Below are 16,911 nucleotides of genomic sequence, written 5' to 3'. Positions count from 1 at the left end.
ATGATTGTTAATATTGGTATTTGTTGTTGGAATTTTGGTTGTTGTGTTGATTGAAACAGGTACCTTGTAGTTTTTGGGGGTTTTGGTTGGATTTGAAGGAGGATTGTGCGTGTTTGAGGTGTTTGTTGTTTGATTGAGGGAGTTGGACTATTTCTTGAGCATTTTTTTTTGTGTGAGTTTGTGTGAAAAAAAAAAAAGAAACAAAATGAATTTGTTGAGACGTTCCAAGAGTAGCAAGAACCGCTCCTCCCAATCCCCCGGCCAATCTTCTCAAGGCCAATCCTCTAACCCTAACCCACAAACACACTCTTCTAACCAAGATGACGCCCCTCCTCCTCTACCTCCTCTAAAATTGTGGAATCGGTCTAAGTAATTGCCCATTTACAACAAAATGAAAGACCGTAGGTTTAGACCCACCCGCCACTACTTCCGTGATGATATGGCCAAGCTAGGGATAGATAATGATCTTGAGGTTCTTCTCAACAACCTTAGCTTAGGTGAATTTTTGAAGTACAACCCCCGAACTTACTTAGAACCCTCGATTGAGTTTTTCTCCACTTTCGAGTTCAATAGGGTTGGGGACACCGACTACATCATCTCCTTCCAACTTTTCAACATTAAACACACAATGAACCTAGCCGAGTTTAATGTTGCCCTAGGTTTCAACCCGGATGGTGATATTTTCGAACCCCTTATCACCCTTGCCCAAAGTGCGTACAATGAGGTTTCTTGGTGGAGAACCATAGCCCACAAAAGACATTTCGACTCTAAAACTTCCCTTGCTAGTGAGATCATTCATCCGGCCCTTAGGATCCTCCATAGAATTCTTGGGTACTCGGTGTATAGTAAGCAAGACTTGGGTAAGTTGTCTCGAGAGGAGATAATGGTTTTGTGGATGGCTACTAAGCCGGAATTGGGTTCTAGGATTAACTTTGGGTACATTTTCATGGAAGGGTGCAAGGAGATCATGCACGGGGTGAAAACGGGGGAGGTTCATTGTGGGGGAATGGTGACCCGGTTGGTGAGGTATTTTAACCAAGAACGTTTCTTGGAGTCTTGCACTCCGATTGGAGGGAGTGAAGACATTTGGATCAACTTGAGGCAAGTTAACACCCTCCGTTTCATCACTAGTACTAAGAGAGCCGGTACTTACTCTTGGCTAGTAAGGAATACCCACCATTGCCTTCTCCCTAACCCGGTCGCTACCTCCATTTTTCGCGAGGCTAGGAATGTGTGGATGGTCCCTAGGGACAATGGTAGGGTTGATGAGGATGAAATGGAGGAGGATGCTGCTTTTGTTGAGGGGGTCGGGTTAGAGGAAGTGAATGAGGAGGAGGAGGAAGGTAGAGGAGAAGAAGATGAGGAACAACAACAACAACAACCATTTCAACAACAACACCAACAAGGAAGGAGGAGAAGACAACAACAACAACAACAAGAACAACAACAACAACCGTCATACGACATTGAGCAAGATATGGCGGCTATGTGGGCGCAAATGGACCGCATGAGACTTTCCATGCATGGTATGTATTCTGACCACCAAACTCTTTCTTATCAAACTAGCGCTTTATATGATGCTAGTGTACGTAGGGGGGAGGTCGCACCCCCGGTCAACTATCCTTATGTGCCGCCCCAACAAGGGCCGGTACCTTCCCGGGGTGGTGATGGCCTCCCTACGTACCCTTATTGGCAAGGGGTTGAGAACCCCGATGTGCCAAGGCGCAACTTCCCGCCTTATGACTATAGGGCCCCGGGGGGGAGTGATTATAGGGGTGACCCCGCCTATTATTATGTTGACCCCCGTCACCCCGAGCCCCTTGTTCAACAACCGCCCTTTGACCAATTGACCCCATCCCAACAGGACCTATTTAAGGGTTATTACGGTTTTCCACCCGGTTTCACCGGAGGTTGGGATGGGGGCGACGGTTTTGGGGGTGATGATGGTGCCGGCCCGAGTGGCCATTAGTCCTTTTATTTGCATTTTTGTTTCCCTTTTGCTCTCCCCTTTCCCTATTTTTGCATGGTAGACGGCATCGGGGTCGATGCTTTCATTTTGTGAGGGGGGAGGGTCAAAAGGATGTGTTAGCATGGGGACGGCACCTTTGGCTCGGTGGTAAGTCTTTGATAAGGTTTTTGGTGGATCTTGCTATTTGGTCTTGTTGTTTGTTGTTGATTATTTCTTTGGATGGTGCTGTTGGGTTCTTCTATACAATTTTTGATGATGATGGGTTCTTCTAGGTTTTGTATATAGTTAGTGTTTTCGTTTTCCTTATTGTTTGCTTTTGTGTGGAAGTTACTAACAATTTCACTTTGTATATATAGCTTTCTTTTCTTTTACTCACCTTGTTCGTAGCTCATGCTTTGGATTGCGGACCCCTTTGGAGAAGCTTCTGCGAACTCTTTGGGTACTTTAATCTAGCACGGACGCTTGGTGAGACCTTTCTTATTTTACTTCTTTTTATCTTTCACTCTATTTTTTTTTTTCTTGGTTGCTTAGATTAAGATTAGACTTAGGGGAAGTTGAACGGTTCGAGGATGTATGAATTTAACACCTAGTGTGTTTGGGGTCTTTGGCGATGTGGCCATTAGACCACTTGTATGTCGATTGGGATAAATTTGTTATGATTGCATCTTTGCCTTTTCCTCTTTCTCTTTTCTTATCTTTGTCTAGGTTTTCCGTCTTTTCCTTTCTTTTCTTTTCTTTTATTCTTGTTGGTGTGAATATCTTTTTTAGGCTTTCCTTCTTACTTTTTCTCTTTTTGAAAGTCGGACTTGTATGCAATGGACTTTTGCTCTTGAATAATAGTCTTCCTAGGTAATTATGGTATGCACGGTTTGAGATTACGTTTGGTTGATTCTAGGATAAAGCATGCTAAGGTAGATGTCTAGAACTAGAGGGATCATGAAGCCGGATTCTACTTGTTTGTGGCATGTTTGGTAGTTGCTCCCTATCTTCGATTTGACAACCTTAGTGAGTTTTTGCTACAACCATGTGGGGTGTATATTTGTTCAAGCTTTCATCACATTCTTGCATGAGCGGCATGGATCCTTGATTTTCGCAAACCTAATCTAGAATCTTAGCATATGATTCCCGAGACCGCGACCGAACTTCCTAGGAAGGACAAAGGCACCTTTTTCGGGGTGGTATTTTCATTTTAGGATAGTTTGATTCAAATTTGTTTTTTTTTTGGGTTTACATTTGCCTTCTTGCAACCATTTGAGCCTTTTCCCTTCTTTTCAAGCCACATCTTTAGATATTTGGCCTTTTGTTTCATTTCCGTTCTTCCTTGTTTTTGTGAAGCAAATCGATCATATTTGTTGGAGTTTGTGGTGGAAAAGTTGGATATTGGGTTTCCATAAGTGCAAGATTACATCTTTGTGAATAATGGCAAGTGCTATTGTAAAAGCCGTCCTAATTCATAAAAGGCATGGACTAATAAATTGCATTATAGAAAGAAAAAAGCTGTCCGAATTTAGCAAAAGGCAAGGACATTGCAAGTTTAAGCTTTAAAAATGGAAAAAAAAAAAAAGTTGAAAAAAGTAAAATTCCAAAAATATTTTGTTGAATTCTTCCCTTCTAAGCATTGAGGACAATGCTTCCTTTAGCTTGGGGGGGAAAGCGTTTTTCCTTCACGCTTTTTGGTCTTATTCTTGTAGAGTATAGCGTTGAATAAGCTTGGGGGTGTTAATTCATTTTTGTTTGGTGATTACTTAAAGTTTGGTGTTGAGATTTGGCCGGTCTTTGCTTCACATTTTAGGATAACCACCAAATTTTAAAATTTTTAGCCTACCTTAACCCTTCTTGCCCTACGTTACAACCTTGGGGAAAGACCTTTGGACCTAGGAGTTGAGTCTTTCATCGGTGGAGGGAATCATAAGTTGTGGACTAAGGAAAGGGGATGCGAAATCAAGATGTCGAGTAGCCTAAAACTTTGATCTTTTTCCGGTTCCTTCGCGGAATCTATGAGATGCTCACTAAGGGGAGATATGAGATTAGTAGGGGGAACGCGGTAAGATTGTATGGGATGAAGGTGGAGTGTGATAACTAGTTCCTATGCTTAGCATATTTATGTTTCAATCAACCTTAGGTATCTTTTAATGTGCATACCATAATTCGCTTTAGAAAGGGTGTTATTCATTTGTACTATAGTCTCTTTGTAAAGTCCATTTCATAAAGATTTTATTTCCTTTTTCTTCTTTGTGCTTTTTCCTTGGTTTGCCTCTTGGGGGTTTGGTGGAGAGTTATGGGTAAACTCTTTGGAAACCCTTACGAGAGCATCACTCGTCCTCTTGAGCGATCTAGGGGTTCAAAATGGCTTGTTGTAGCTAAAAACAACCGTGATTCCTACGACAGTGAGTCCTAGTGTAAATTCTTACCCCTCTTTTTCTTTTTTTTTGTCCCCTCTTATTCCTTCTTGGCCTTTTTTTTGCTCGGGACGAGCAAAAGTCTAGCTTGGGGGAATTTGATGAGTGTCATTTATGGCACTCATAGGGTAGTCTTTTAGGTTATTTCTTTCCCTCTTTGTTGCTTTCTTCTCTTAGTTTTGGTTCTTTTTCCTTTAGTTTCTCCCTTTTCCTCTTTTCTTTTTGTTTCTCGTGTTTTTATCGTGTTTTCCTTTATTTTGCACTTTTTCCCTTTTATTTCCTTCTTTTGTTTACTTGTGTAGGTATTGTGAGTTTCACCTCGGCAAAGGATACAATTCGGGACCTCAAGGATCAAGCAAGGAAGAAGCATTGGGCTAGAGAGGGCTTAGAGAGGGCTTAGAGAGGGCTTAGAGAGGCCTCGGAGAGGTCTCTAAGGCATTGCTGCAGGCCGCGGGCGCGGGTCATCAAGCCGCGGGCGCGGGTCTTTTGGAGAGGAACTGCCAAAAATTGGCAGGAACTCCCCGCGGTTGCCCCGAGGGCTTCCCGCGGGCGCGGGCAAAATGGAGAGGTCTCTCCACTCAGAGAGACCGCGGCCCCCTGATCTGCCTTTGGGAGCAGGGGATTTAGCCGCGGGCGCGGATCTTCTACCCGCGGGCGCGGGCCCCTGATGCCGCGGGCGCGGGTTCTGCCCAGATGGCCGCGGAGGGTTCCGTACCCATTTTTCCGCGGGCGCGGGTTTAGCGGGAGAGACCGCGGGAGCTGCCGATTTCTTCTTTGTTTATAAATAGAGTTGTATTTCCTTTTTAAAAACAAGAAGAACTAACTTTTAGATAATATTGATTAGCTTAATTTTAGAGAGAGAAGTTAGAGAGAAGATAGAGAGAACTTGTTAGCTTTGGATTTGTAACTCAACATTTGATCAATCAAGTTTGGATTTCTTCATCAATTTTAGTGAGATCTTCTTCTTTCCTTAATCTTTACTTACTTGTTAATTGATCCTTTTGCTTGATGTTTGTTTTTCTTGGAATTGAGTTGTGATAATATTGAATACTTTGATTTCTATTAGATTTTGATTTAGAATGATGATCAATGCAATTTCTAGTTATTTGTTCTTGAGTTTCATCATGTTTAGTGAGTAATTTAGTTGCTAGGGAAGGGGGGAAGCATGTTTGATTGATGGAAATGCTAGTTGAAGCTCTTGATTGGTTGATTTGTTGCAATTAATTTGGTTGACATAGTTTTGCATGAGATTGATTAGACTAGGACTGATCACCCTATAAGATTAATCTAGATTGCATTGCAACTCTTAATGACATGACCAATTGATTTAAAAGTTGCTTTAATTGATTGAGTTTGTTTATGATTCTTCTTGGTTTGCCTTTCATAGTGACCACTAGATTGGCCTATAGGAGATAGTATTTGAACTCTCTTGATTGCTACTATCGTTTGTCCATTGCAAACACTTGAACTAATTGAATGAGTTTTAATCTAGCATTATCATTGGTTTTGCATGTGGAACCCATCTCCCTAGTGTTTAGACTTTTGATCTAATTCATTTAGTACCAACCGATATCTCATTCTCATCTCCGAGGTAGCTTGACTTAGACTTAGGTTTTCATCATTGCATTCCCTTGGGATCGACCCTTAACTTACCCTATATTCATATAAGGTTGGTTAGGTGTTTACAAATTTAGTTTGGCTAGGGGAAAGGGTAGGAACGACATGCATTTTCCCCTTGTCACCCCTACATTTAATGAATTGCCGAAATTGCCCTTGCTTAGCTTTGTGCATTTTCTTGCCATCTGTATTGGAGAATACAACTGTTTATTCAGGCCTTCCTTTGACTGCCAGCTAAGGTGGGTTGAAGCTTGGCTGCTCTTTCTCATTTCCTCAACTCATTCACCGACTTCATTCGCTCTCTGCCAAAAACCTAGAGAGAGAAACCTTCGACTCCTTCAGCAATCACCGATCATCCATTCGATGATGATTATGGGGCTTCGGTTCTTCTTTGGGGTAAGATCTTTATCCTTTTTATAAGCATCTAATATCAATTTGACAATCTAGGGTATAGCTATAATTTTATAGAAGTCCACTAATCCTTTTTTTGGTAATTCTTCTTAATTAATAATCTGAATTTCGATTGAGAAACCGAAGGTAATTCTTCTTAATTAATTTTCTAAATTTCGATTAGAAAATCGAACTATTTCTTGATGAAGAAGTGCTGATGGAATTTCTCGAACTTTGATGGAATTTCTGGTTGTTCTTCCTCTGTTTTCTTTTATGTGCAGGATGAACACCCTTGCCCCCAACATTAATGTTTGGTACGAACTGGAAATTATGAGGTTTTTTTACATCGTCAAAGAAAACCTGACCTAGTTCTCAAGGTTCGCAAACTCTAATCCTTAACTCTACGATTTTATTGCTTTCTTGCTGTGATTGAGTTCGTCTTTGATCTTATGTTAGCATTTGTTTGCTTTGATTTAAGATTAAATGTGTCAAATTATCAAGGTAATTTCCTCTAATTCTCTACTATTGCATGTTTGAAATGGGTTTTTTTTTCTTTTTTTTTTGCGGGTTGCTAATTCTTCTTTGCGTAATTTGTGTGTTAATTTTTCCCCTTTGTTATGAGAATTATACATGGAGATTAGTTTTTTTTTTTTTTTGTTCTTTTTTCTTTTAGTGAAAAGGATGATATTTGGTGGCTTGGATATTAACTTGAGTCATGAGAATGAATAAGGTTTAGTGGATTAGTTATGTGGACATTGTCATGGAGTATGAAATTTTAGGCTGCTTACATGAGAATTTTGGGGTAGGTGACCACCTTTTTGGTCTGTGTTAAGTGTATTTCTTTGTTGGTTGTAAGGAGGATGGGGTAGGGTGGTTTGGAGGTGGGGGTGGATGGTGACTGTAAGGAGAAGGGGGGTTCTACACCAAGTCAATTGGCTCACTTATTAGGTTGCAAATGGTAGCTACCTGAATCGGTGGAAATTGACAGTCGAATTGCCTCTTTGTATAGCACTAATGTGCATTAAGTGTTGTCTCTGAGGAAATGATTAGTGTGACAGGTGGTTATGATGTAGCAGTAGCAACAATTAACATAGCATTAATCGCTTTTCTATAACATTCCAATTATTCTTTCTAATTTTGTTTAATTTGGGTTGTAAATTCAATTTTAGGATTCGGATAATCTCAGAGAAGCTCTCAAGTACTCTGCTCAAATGCTTACGGAGCTCCGAAACTCTAAACTTTCTTCTCCTCATAAATATATCGAACCGTGTGAGTAATTTCTTGCTTTTATGATTTTTTACAGATGTTTATAATAATTATTTTTTCTGATTTTTTTTATATGTGTTTTGGAAGCTATGAGAGCTTTTAACGAATTAAGGAAGCTGGAATTGTTCTTTAAGGATGAGAGCAGGCATGGATTTTCAGATTTTGATCTTTACGAACTTGTTCAACATGGTAGCAACGTGCTATGGAGGCTGTAAGTTTATCTGCAATCTCAATTACATAGTTAATCTGAGTTGGTGAGCTTTGTTTTGACGAATGGTTTGGGGAGTTCTCTGATTGGTGAACCTTGTCAACTTCTGGTAATCGTTTGATCCAATTGTGGATGCTATTTCCTTTCCTTAGTATACGTTACACATACTATTAGGCTATATGCTCACTGATCAGGGGTTTTTTGGGGCTGGATAATAAGCCTTAACCTGATGTTTATTTGGTTTTACACTCGTGGTTGGAATTTGGAGTTAAGATTTTAGGTGTTCTTGGTTGTTGTGCGTCTTGTTTCTGAATTAGCACCTAAACCGTTGCATACAACTTATTGATTTGCTTACAAAGCAAAGTTTTTTTTTCAATTATGATAGATTCTTTGTTTTCCTTTCCTTTTTCTATCAAAGGCATGAAGGATATTCACATATTTTGTCAAGCTTCACTCTGAATTTTGGACTTTGACACCTTACTGCATATTGTTCAGAGTAAATTTCTTGCTCAATAACCCAAAATGAATCTCTAATTAGCGCTTTTCTTGTTTTGTTGAGAGCTAAAGGCGAGACCTTTGAAGAAGTAAGCTCCACCCTTTTCATTCTATCATTATTGTAATTAATTAATGGGTTTTAATTTTGAGATTATGTAATCTAAGGTTAATTACGATTTATTCTGAAAGGATAGGGTTAGTTCAAAAAGACCTAGGTTTTGATTTTATGAAATTAGCAATTTTAGGATTTTTTTTAAACAGGCAGTAAAATGACAACTTAAAATTATGGGTTTTGGGAATTTGGTTGAAATTCCATATTTTCAATTGGCCTTTGACTTTAAAAATAAATGTTGATGTTGCTGATTTCAAATTGATGAATGTATGTATATTCACCTAGTTTTGATCTACAGGTTTCCCAAAATGAGAAAGTACGAGGCATTGCTCGTCTCAAAGAGGAGCCTCCCCCGGCGCTGGGTTTTGCTGTATGTACTGTGCAGGGAGGGGGCGTGGTGGTTCAGATAGGCAGCAGGTTCCGGTATGTGAGAAGTGCAAGAAGGTGGGACACGAGACCACCAAGTGTTGGTCCGATAAAATCTGCAGTTTCTGTAAAAAAAAAAGGGGGGGGGGCATGAAGAGAACCGTTGCTATGATAAATATGGCTGGCCGGAAGGGACTGCTGGTAGTCCGAGGGGGGGGGGGGCAGTCTTCGGCAGGTCGTGGGGGTCCCGTGAAGGCTAATGCGGTTGCAAGTGGTGGCTCGAACTTAGAGGACACAAGTTCTTTTGCTTCGGGTCGGTTTTTGGGTTTATTTGTTCGATTGTTTTTCGATTTTTAATGGGTTTATTTGTTCTATTTAATTTCGTTTTTTGGGTTGAATTTTAGTGCCCTCTTCGATTGTGTGGTGGTTTTTTTGGGTTGAATTTGAGTGATTTATGTTTTTTGGGTCGATTTTTTATATTGTTAGTAGCATTATTGTCTGATTTGTAACAGAATTGTTGATCTCCAGGTACAATTCTATCTCCCATTTCTCTTTCTTGTTCTAATTGATTCCATTTTCATCATGAATGTCTGTGTTTTTTTGGTTTTGTTTTGTTTATTTCTCTTCTATTTTCCTTTTTTTTTTCTCATCCTCCAGTTTCTCTGTTTTTTTTCTTCTAAAATAGGCGGAAGGAGTAAGACGGAGCAAGGTTTGGTGGATTCGAGTTTGAGGTGAAGAAACTCAGATATTATTGCATGGTCAATTTATTTTTAATTTATTTATTTAATTTCTAGAATGTAATGATTTATTTATGATCTGTGCTGTGATTTGTGTGTTATTGTTGATGGTTGTTTGTGTTTTGTTGAATTGATGGAATTTTAATTTGATTGATTGAGAAACAAGCTCAGTTGATGTTACGCTTTTTTTTTTTTTTGTCAAATCTGAAGTGTTTTTAGTAAATTGGTAAATAAATTGGTGAGCGTTTTGAGTGGTAATTTTACACATTGATGAAGTGTTTTGTTGTTCAAGAATTTTAGGTAATGCTTAAATTAGGTTTTATTTGCACCATTATTGTTAAATTCGGTTTGAAATTTACTAATTTGTGTTCTTTTGTAAGAGTGATGTATGATGTGGTGGAGACTCGATCTCCTTAGATTGACTCGCAATCAAATGTGGATCATGTCACCACGTGGCTTAGCTTGTTATTATTTAGGGACAGAGGAAGTAGTTTTATTTTACTTGTTATAGTGGTATATGAATTTGTAGCATTTAGACTTGTGGATGTAGCTCTACAGGGGAGCCATTATGTAGGCCTATTTTGTATAACGAGAGTTGCCCGGATGCTTTACCAGCAGTTAAGTCCATAGCTCCCCCAAATCACACAGTCTGTACTAGCTCCTCTACGCTGTGCAAGCTGATTTCTTGGTGGCATTCTGATAGCCAGAACAAGGATTCTGCTGCATTATTGCATCAACCAGATTGGTTACTTTAGCTGCTTCATGGAAAATTAGGCATCTCGGACTACAACAATGCTCTGAAGGTACTTTGCTTCTCGGTTGATCATATGTTTCTCATTTCACTCAAACTTTGATTTAATAGGGAGTGTTTTATTGATGGAATCTGTGTGTATGTAGGTTGGTTTTGACCCTGAGACGGATGCCTATCCACCTTGGCTACTTTCACAACCTTACTCGAGTATTTTACCTTCTATTATAGCTCCAGGATCTGCAATAGAAAATGTCAAAGAGGATGTCAGAAAAAGATTAGGTATTGATTTTTATTCTGTTCTGAGGATTCTCTATACAATCAAGTTATGTATGTTGTAAGATGCATACATCCTTCTACCTTTGAGTTTGATGTGATCTGAGTTGAGTACGCATTTCATGCTTGATTTTAATAGGGGCTCTGAGTTACATCTAAGTTGTTGCCTTGTTTGTGAATGAGCCAATGGCTGTATTTTCTGCAGGGAAGTAACAAGTCGACAATAGCTCTTATCACCAGTCAATACGAGGACATAAATTAAAGATAATTTTGTCAAGTATTGTGTAATATATGACTTATATTTACATGTCATATAATCATTGAAATGCTTGACAGGTTTCTCTGAGGATTGCACTGTTTGTGCTGGAACAACTGATAGCATTGCCGCGTTTCTTGCAACTCGTGCCACAGAACCAGGAAAGGCGGTGAGACTTGCATTTAACATATAATTGTCATCACCGTTGTTTCCCTTATAATGTCAATGTTAATCTTGTCTTTAGAGAATCATCACTCAGTTGCAGGTTCTTTACTGCAAATCTTGGGGGGTTAAAATTCCTCTGCCTTGAGTCAATATGTAGTCCTAACTTGCATTTGAGACTAATCCAAATAACTTTTGTTAACTAACTGTTTCTAGGTAACATCTTTGGGTTCAACCCTTGCAATAAAACTACTAAGTAAAAGCAGGGTTGATGATGCGCGATTTGGAGTGTACAGCCATCGGTTTGATGATATGTGGCTTGTTGGAGGAGCTTCGAACACAGGAGGGGCTGTCTTGAGACAACTCTTTACAGATGAGCAGCTGGAGAAGTTGAGTGAGGAAATAGATCCTGCATTACCTTCTACTCTGGATTACTACCCTTTACTAGCTGTTGGGGAGAGATTTCCTGTTGCAGATCCCAACATGCAGCCTAGGTAAGAGACTATGCTAAACTGCATACTTTGTGAAAATCAAGTAATTTGGTTGGCAACTCTATTTTAGTCCATCTTCTCTTACATATTCTAATGTGTGCACCTTTATGGTCAGAGAACCGAGATGGAACTCAGCTCTATATATACTCATTCAGTGACCTTTATCTATACTGATTAACATTATCTATAAAGATTCAATAGATGTTGGATTGCTAAATTTGGCTTCTATTCGCTTAATAAGATTGTAAGCTACAAGAAATAGGTGTAGGATTAAGGCATACTGTCATAGAATTTGGGATTTGGGAGGGACTTAATCTATTTGATTGTTGTACTTGGAGGATTTTGGATAAGTTATATGCAAATGGTTTTTAAATCCTTTATGCAGTTGTTCGAATCTATCAGCTAGCCCTGATACAACAATTGAGTTGTAGTAACTCTAAAGTTGTTGTAGTTCTCACTCGCTCGTCCTGCTTTGTTGAGTTCCAGGGGGAAAAGAGGAGAAGATCGTGAGGAAGACAATCTCAGAGAAGTTCTCAAGCACTCTGCTCAATTGCTTTTGGAGCTCCGAACCTCATAATAAGTATTTGTGAGTGACTTCTTGCTTTTATGGATTTTTGCAGGGATTTTTTTTTTTTTGGGTACTTGTATGAATTTAACTGTTTTTTATAAGTATCCTTATTAAGCTTTAAAGAAAGATTTTATTGACTTACAAATATCTGAACATTTAGGCTTTGGTACTATAAATAGAGAGAAAAAAAAAATCAAGCGAGTGAACTAGGTTTTAGTATTCCTTCTCGAGCTTCTATTTCAATCATTCCTGAATTCACAAATAAATGAATGGGAAATTTGAAGCAAGTTGATCCTAGAAGACTAACTTCTTGATTTTGTATGATGTAGGCATCAAGCTTACACTCTCTTTTTCTGGCAGCTCTTGCTAAATTGTTGCTTCTTCGTGTTTCTTCTGCACATCCTATATGCCTTGTTCTTGAGTATTCTTGGGATGGAGGCATCATTGGCATTCCAGAATAATGATGCTGAATGAATAGTGGGTTAACTCAGGAGAAGTTCTGTGAAAACTTTCCTTGATAATCTTTTTTCTTACAGGTGAAAGCAGCTAGCAAGCTTCTAAAGGGAAGTAAGGAAACTGGCAGGGGACAGTTGATGGTGCTCCTGTTTTCTCAGCTCAGAATTTAGATATTGCAATAGCAACTCCTGAGGGAGTTAAGTGGTAAGCCCTCCTATTGTTTTGTATATTACCTTATAAGAGTTGCAACTGTTATTCCCTTTTAAAGTGGGACCTGATTCATATCTAATTGTCCATAACTCTTAAAAACATGGTATCATTCTGAAATCTATAATATTTTGGAGTTGATACATTGATACGAGATGCAAAGTATTCTACATGGTGATGATTTATTTGTTAATGCTTTGAGTTAGTTGTAATAATAAAAGCATTCTGGAAATATGTCCAGATTTCTGGGAGATCAAACTCAGAAGCAAGTACTGTATGTAAGAGTGATAGTGAGTTTTGACAATTGAAGAAATTTTATAAGACCTTTTGTTGATTTGTTAAAGTGGGTTTTAGGATAGGAGTTTCAGAACTTTTTACCGGGGACCTAGCCATTTTTTTCATTACTTACCTTGGGGTGTGTATCATATTGCAGTTAGCTCTGTAAATGGTGCAGAATAAGTAGAGAATAGCTTTTAAAAAAATATAGATACTTTTATGTCAGAGTTTATTTGTCAAAGTTTAATGCTGGATTGCAGGACTACCATGAAATGGATTGAAACATGATTAAATAATATTACTTTGTAATTTTAGAGTGGGGGACCTGGGATATTGTACTGCTAAGACGAGATCATGGGATGTAATGATGTATAGCTTGGAAAGAAGTGCACATTAATGGTGTAGGAATAGCTATTAGAATTTTAACTTTCAATCTAACAATTGTTAGGTTTTAAATATGCTCAAGCTTTGTTATGACATACATTGCCATTTCTTCTAGAAATTGTCTATTTTCCAAACCAATTAGGTAACTAATAAGGATAGAAATAGTTGCCTTAGTGACTTATTCTTTTATTGATTGTCGGGCAGCAGAATAGAGGTAATACTAAAATACAGCTTATTGGTAGATGGTGTCCTGATTAGCCGATTATTGAGTAATGACTGAAATGTATGGCATGTTTGTTTTATTTTTTTGATTACCGGAATGCAATTTTTGATGAAGTGTATGGTATGCTACATTTTTACAGGTCAGGAAACATTGCTGCAAAGATGTTGAGAGCTGAAAAACATCCAAGATAGAAGCAATAGATAGTGCTAATCTAGATCAGATTTGTAAGATGTGTTCTATTTAAGCTCCCTTGCCAGATTATCAAGAATATTGAGTCATTAAAGAACTCATAATTGTACCTCAAAAAATTTTGTTGATTTTAAATTAGTGTCACAGTTTCTAAATTTAAATGTTTTGCTAACTACTTGGGGGGTGTTAAATGTTGAGTAATCTAACCATGGAATACATCTCTATTTTAAATAAATAATGACCATGAGGGTTTTTAAAATTATTGCTTTTTTTTTTTTAAATAAATGGATGATTTTTTTTAAAACTTATGAGAAATAAGTAGGGTTTTTTAAAGCTTTGGATGATCTAATGTGATGGTGTGCTCTATGTATTTCTCGATTATTAATTCTCTCTCAATTTATGTGTCCAAAAATCATTTTGGTTAAATGTCGAATAAGTTATTCGGTAAAGATTTTGGGAATCATATTCACCGTCAAGAGTTTACGTTTTAGTCAAAATTGACATAAAATTAACCAAAAATAACTTTAATTTGCGTGTGAAAAATTGGCGCATACCATAAATTATTCTATACATTAAGAGTTAGAGGGAAGGTAAGGGTGATAAATTCATAAATATAAGTTTAAAATTGGCTTTAAGAAAGTAGGAAATTTTTCTAAAAATGAGAAAAATATTAATTAGAGAAATCATAAAACTGAATAGAAGTAGGAATCCTAATTAGAGAAATCATAAACCTGAAAGGAAGCAGATACAGAGTAAGCAAGAAGCTAGAATAAGATTTCAACAATTAGATCCCAACAAACTCCTTTCATAAAAAAAATGTTGTGATTAACCCTACATGGATTCGTGACAATTATGAGGAACTCAATTAATCAAAAACACATTTTATAATGAAAATTTCAACGTTATACTAGATTAAAATATAAGTAAGTGTTTTAAATTATGTTTATACAATCATAGTAATAGATACCTTTAGAAAAAGAGATGGTGGAATTGAAGCATAGGAGAGAGGGAGAGAGAGAGAGCAAAGGGGATGAGAAGAAGAACAATGCGTTGAGAGAGGGAGGGAGGGAGGGAGGGAGGGAGGGAGAGAGAAGTTGAGAGAGAAAGAGGGGGAATGTGTGAAAGGAAGATGCTTTGAGAGTTAGAAGGTCAAGAGAGAGGAAAGAGAGAGCATGAGAGAAAAAAGGTCAGGGAGAGAGGAGCCGAGAGAAAAGAAAGAGAGAGAGAACGAAGAGCTAGAAGGAACTTAAGAGATAGAGGATGAGAGTGAGAGAAGGAGGGTCAGGAAAGAGAAATAGACGGGGATTAGAAGAGAGACAAATATATCGATAAAAATAGTAAGAGATAAAGTGAAACTGATAAAGAGAGAGGGGGGCTAAAAGAATGAGTGGGATAAAGAGAAGTCGGGTGAGATAGAAGGGCCAGGGGGAGAGTAAGGCTAAGGGGGAGGGAGCAAATACAACCTATTAATTTTCACAACCTTTTAGAGGATGGAACAAGGACAAGAAATATTAGGAAACAAGAGTGAGAGAAAGAGTTTAGGTCAATAAAAGAAGGAATGAGTGAGAGAGGAGCAAGTCGACCAATACCTTTCAAATCCATAGAAAAAGAATAATTAAGACAAGGCAAGGGGAAAAGAAAAGGAAAAAGAGAGAATGACAATATAGGGCAACAAAGAAATGAAAAGGTTGGACTTGTTCCTCTATCACTTGCTTCTTACCACCCTTTTCAGATTATCCTCTTTTTCCACTCATTTCCAATTTACTCTACTGTTCGAAACTAATAAGACACTTTGTAGAAAACGAGTGAGTAATTATACTCTACTAAATACTTTAGAGATACATATTTAATTAACTACCAAATTCTAGATAACTTTACTTATTAAAATTGTTTTTCCATAGATATTTCTCCATAGCAACTTTATCACTACTCCTTGTTACTACTTGCTATTACAAAACCCGAATATAGCCACAAATATCACAAAAACCAAACACAACTTAACCACGAATTTTATTTATCTTGCCGTCGGGGAGGGGGGCACGGAAGAGAGAAAGAGAGAGACGGTCACTCAATAAGTGCAAATTTGTGCTAAAAGAGGAGAGCGCATCCTAGGAGAGGAGAGGCCTTGCTAGGAGTGGAGAGAACGGCTGGAAGATAGAGAGGGGAGAGAGAGAGAGAGAGAGGGGGGGGGTAGGCTAAGAGAGGAGGTATGGAAAAGAGAGAGAGAGAGAGAGAGAGAGTCATTCAATAAGTGCAATTAAGTGCTAAGAGAGGAGAGAGCATCCTAGGAGAGGAGAGACCTTGGTAGGAGTGGAGAGAACGGCTGGAAGAGAGAGAGAGAGAGAGGGCAGACTAAGAGAGAAGAGCTAGAGCATGCTAGGAGGGGAAAGGTTTTGGGAAAGAGAATAAAAGGAGAGGAAAAAGGGTCGGGAGAAGAGAGAGAGAACAAGGGGTAGGAAGAGAAAGAAAGAAAGAAAGACAAGGGTCGAAAGAGAAACAAGGGTCGGAAGAGAAAGAGAGAGAAATAGATAGAGTGATAGAGAGAGAGAGAGTGAGAGAGGGAGAGAGGGAGAGAAGCCAGGAAAGATAAAAGGGTCGGGGGGATCGATTACAAACTTTAGTACTAGCTACAGTTTTCAATAGAAAAACAACATTATACACATAGTCACTCGAAATTTTTTTTATCTTAAAGAGTCTCACTAACAACAATACAATTCTTTCATATCTTTTACGTTTAATCCATTTTACATAACCTTAACCTTTAATATTGCATTTTTTTTATTACTACTCATTATTATCACAATCATTTTAATACAAAGCTATTCAAAAATTTTTTAAGTAACAAGAAATTGTATTGCGTTTTAAAATATATAATATCGTTTTAGATTACCTCACTTTTAATAATTGTTTATTCATAGATATATGTTCATAGAAACTTTTTCACTACTTATTACTCCCTCCGTCCCCTATTGATGGTCATTTTTGCTAAAAAATCACGGGAATTAAGGAGAAATAAAGAAAGTACATTGAAAAAGTAAATTTACATTGGGTATGCAAAAAAGTAAAGAGAGAAAGTAATTAAAGTACATGGGAAAGTAAAATTTACATGGGAAAGT

At 38.0% G+C, this 16,911-nt stretch overlaps 1 pseudogene across 1 annotated transcript; it reads left to right on the top strand.

Moving 5' to 3' along the window:
• The first annotated feature begins 8,999 nt into the window (after window positions 1-8,999).
• Window positions 9,000-13,956, top strand: LOC145588625 (D-ribulose kinase-like; annotated as a pseudogene). The gene is made up of 9 exons (XR_014101613.1): window positions 9,000-9,135; window positions 9,508-9,553; window positions 10,110-10,362; window positions 10,457-10,589; window positions 10,920-11,008; window positions 11,218-11,495; window positions 11,979-12,078; window positions 12,597-12,720; window positions 13,746-13,956. The product of XR_014101613.1 is annotated as a D-ribulose kinase-like (transcript).
• The last annotated feature ends 2,955 nt before the right edge of the window (window positions 13,957-16,911 follow it).

The sequence above is a fragment of the Chenopodium album genome, chromosome 17 (genome assembly GCF_948465745.1).
Source record: "Chenopodium album chromosome 17, dcCheAlbu1.1, whole genome shotgun sequence".
Classification (NCBI taxonomy): domain Eukaryota; kingdom Viridiplantae; phylum Streptophyta; class Magnoliopsida; order Caryophyllales; family Amaranthaceae; genus Chenopodium; species Chenopodium album.
This window is presented reverse-complemented; position numbering and strand designations above follow the sequence as displayed.